The sequence below is a fragment of the Mus caroli genome, unplaced genomic scaffold (assembly GCF_978045245.1).
Source record: "Mus caroli unplaced genomic scaffold, Mus_caroli_1 scaffold_11, whole genome shotgun sequence".
Taxonomy (NCBI): domain Eukaryota; kingdom Metazoa; phylum Chordata; class Mammalia; order Rodentia; family Muridae; genus Mus; species Mus caroli.
The window spans coordinates 57,941,767-57,945,710 of record NW_028227266.1 but is presented as its reverse complement, the minus strand read 5'-3'; the positions used below and the strand labels follow the sequence as shown (position 1 = coordinate 57,945,710).

At 44.1% G+C, this 3,944-nt stretch overlaps 1 pseudogene; it reads left to right on the top strand.

Moving 5' to 3' along the window:
• The first annotated feature begins 1,138 nt into the window (after positions 1 to 1,138).
• Positions 1,139 to 3,660, top strand: LOC147002041 (E3 ubiquitin-protein ligase RNF19A pseudogene; annotated as a pseudogene).
• The last annotated feature ends 284 nt before the right edge of the window (positions 3,661 to 3,944 follow it).

The following is a 3,944-nucleotide window of genomic DNA, read 5'->3' as shown; positions in this document are numbered from 1 at the left end:
AGAGAGGCTCTCACTGAACCTAAAGCTTGCATATTTGCTTAGACTGCCTGGCCAGCAAATCCCACAGGTCCTTCTGTCTCTGCCACTCCAGAATTGGGATTACAGGTATAGGTCACCACAGCCAGCTTTTACGTGTGAGTGATGCTCCGTTTTTAATTTCGGTGCAAGGGATCAAACACACTGTTTACTGACTCAGCATCTTTCTATCTTTTATAATATGGCTACTGGGTAAATTACAATCGCACATAGACAATATTATAGTTCCACTGTACAGCATTGATTTACAGGCCAAAAAGGCCTTTAAAGATAGTAAGAACTGAAAATAGCCAAGACATAAAAGAATGGTAGTTGGCTGAATAATGACCTCCAAAGGTATCCAGGTCCCTACAACCTGTGAATGTTACAATGTAAGACAGTAGAAATCCATGATTCTCTACATAATGCTTAACTGTGAGTCTAGCAGAAGGCAAGGGGAGATTGATACAGAAAATAGGATTTTTGTTTTTTAACTCAATCAATGGTGAGAGTTGAGGTAAGAATCAATATTGCATGCATGAAATACTGAGGAATGGTTCTTAGTCACACAGGGCTATGAGAAATGAATCTCTGGAAGCTGTAAACCACAGGAAGACAGATTCTTCCCGAAAGCTTCCAGAGGGGATACAGCCTTGCCGAATTGCTAATTCTGACTCAGGGAAATTGATTCAGACTTCTCAAGTCTAGTAGTATAAAAACAGAGCCAGCACTCTGGAGTAGGAGGCAGGCAGATTTCTGAATTAAAGGCTAGTCTGGTCTACAAAGTGAGTTCCAGGACATTCAGGTCTATACAAAGAAACCCTTTGTCTCAAAGAAAGAAAGAAAGAAACAAAAAACAGAGTTCAGGAGACTGGTACTTGCTGTGTTGGTTCCTGGCTGCAAAGGTCAGTCCCGAAGTAGTTACTGAGTGGAGTTCGGGAAAGCAGTGGCTCGCTCTCCCTCTCTTGCTCACTGGCAACCATTCACCTCCAGCTCTTGCCCTAGCTGAGAAGGTTCCGCTGGGGCAATGCTGAAGGGCTGTCCTCTTCCGTTCCTCCTCTTTCTGCCTCTGCAGGATGGACCTGCTCGCCCAATGCCCCTGAAGACGAATGAGTCTTCTCTTGAACTTTTTCAAGTTCTCTGAAGAAGCCAATGGGATCTTTTTTACATCATGACTTCATCTGAATGCAAGAACAAGAAATAAGTTTTAGTTTTAAAATGACTCTGACTCAGTTCTGATGAGCATTTTAGACATGAGTTTATATCAGCAAATGGGTTCAGAGAGAGATCTTCAACCTGCTTCATCTGTGAGCTTGCCTTCTGTCAAAAAGGCACCCAAACAGAGAAGAATTTCAATAGGCTCTCTTTTTCGGAGGAAGATGGACAGCAAACGAAAATCAAGGGAGCTCAGTGGTGGGGTGGAAGCAATGGCAAGTATTGAGAGGATACATTCTGAAATGTGTGCTCATAAGAACTCCATTTTCTCAACAAATACCTCTTCTGACAATGGACTGACTTCCATCAGCAAACAAACTGGAGACTTTAAGGACTGTCCTTTGTGCCTTTTATGGCTTTCTCAAGACAGATTTCCTGATATCATGACATGTCATCTTAGATCTTGTGTGGATTGCTTACGACAATACCTAAGGATAGAAATCTCTGAAAGTCGAGTTAACATCAGTTGTCCAGAATGCAAGGAACGGTTTAATCCCCATGACATTCGCTTGATATTAAGTGATGATGTCTTCATGGGAAAATATGAAGAATTTATGCTTCGACAGTGGCTCGTTGCAGATCCTGACTGTAGGTGGTGTCCGGCTCCAGACTGTGGATATGCTGTGATAGCATTTGGATGTGCCTGGTGTCCAAAATTAACTTGTGGGCGAAAAGGCTGTGGAACAGAGTTTTGCTACCACGGTAAACAGATCTGGCATCCCAAACAGACCTGTGAGGCTGCTCTCTGGGAAAGAGCCCAGCGTTTATACTTAAGAACTATACGCTTTTCACCTATTAGTTACAGACAGGAACCTAGAGCAGCAGCTGATGACATAAAGCCATGTCCACGATGTGCTGCTTATATAATCAAGATTGAGGATGGGAGTTACAATCATATGACATGTGCTGTGTGTGGTTGTGAGTTTTGTTGGTTGTGCATGAAAGAAATCTCCAATTTACATTATCTAAGTCCCTCGGGTTGTAGTTTACAGGGGAAGAAACCCTGGAGCCGAAAGTAGAAAATCCTGTGGCAGCTGGGAACCCTTGTTGGTGCTCCCGTAGGGATTGCTCTCATAGCCAGCATTGCCCTTCCTGCCATGATCTGTGTATGTGGGCCTCAAGATTCATGATTGCTATGAAGGCAGAGATGTTTCAAAACACAGGTGAAATCTGGCTATTGCAAGTGGTGTTACCCTGTCTGTAATCGTCTCTCCGGTGGTAGCTGCAGTGATTATAGGCATTGGTGTTCCTACCATGCTAGCTTATGTCTATGGTGTGGTCCCAATTTCCCTCTGCAGAAACAGAGATTGTGGAGTGTCTGCAGGAAATGGGAAAGGAGTAAGGATTGAGTTTGATGATGAGAATGACATAAACATAGGTGGGACTAACACAGCCACAGATACAACATTAGTAACAGAAGCAAGGCACAACACTAGCATAGGAGAGGGAAGTGTCAGCGGCCTGACTGGCAGTTTGAGTGCAAGTGGAAGCCACATGGATGGAATAGGCACTATTGGCAACAACCTGAGTGAGACAGTCAGTACCATAGCCTTAGCTGGAGCTAGTATCAAAGGCTGTCTGTCAGGAAGTGCCATGATGAACTGTTTCAGCAATTTGCAAGTTTAAGCAGAGTTACAGAAAGAAAGGTGTAGTCTCAGTAGAGAATCTGGCACAGTGAGTTTGGGAAGAATTTGTAATAACGGCAGCACCAAAGCAATGGCAGGATCCATTCTGAACTCCTACATCCCTCTGGACAGAGAAGGGAACAGTATGGAAGTGCAAGTGGATATTGAATCAAAGCCATTCAATTTCCAACACAGCCGTGGAAGCAGCAGTGTGGATGACAGTGGTGCTGCCTGAGGCCACATGGGCAGGTCATACAGTGGCTTGCCTGAAGGTAAATCCAGTGCTACCGAGTGGTCCAAGGAAGCAACAGGAGGAAAAAAGTCAAAAAGTGGTAAACTGAGGGAAAAGGGTAACATGAAGATCAATGAGACCAGAGAGCACATGGATGCACAGTTGTTACAGCCACAAAGCACACACTTAAGTGAGTTTGATGTGCCATCCCTGAGAGACAACGTGCCATCTGTAGCAGTCTCCCACTGCAGTCACTCGTCTTACTTGAAAAGCATGAGAATGTCTTATAGTCACCATTCCAGGGGTTGTCACGCCCACTTCCCAGCTGTGAACACCCTTCCTGAGGTAGAAAAGGATGGGCTGAAACATTCACCACACCAGTGCAGCAGTGCTCTGCTTTCCAAAACTGCTTCCTGTTCAGAAGTCCCACAGTCCATCCATGCAGCAGACGAGCATGGCACCAACTGACGTTGGGGGAAGATGATGGTGGATGGTGATGCACTGAGAGAAACAAATAATGACCACTCGCACCAGACAGCAGACTTGAAAGTTGCTGTCCACACTATGGTGTAGGCCCATGAATGCTGCAGAATAAGGACCACTGAACAACCTTGTTGGGAGCTGGTTGAACCATCTGTGACTGTTAAGCTTAAGTTACCAGCAAAAGCCAGGTTTTATAATTGTAATGCAAATACAATTTATATGTCTAGCAAAGCATTGTGTTTCATGGTGGTATTAATTACCAAATTATGACATGAAGGCTTTAAAGTGTTCGTACCAGAATAAAACACTGCTTGATGCACATACAGCTGTATTGAGATAGAAAATTGGCTTAATTTGTAATCATGAGACACTAA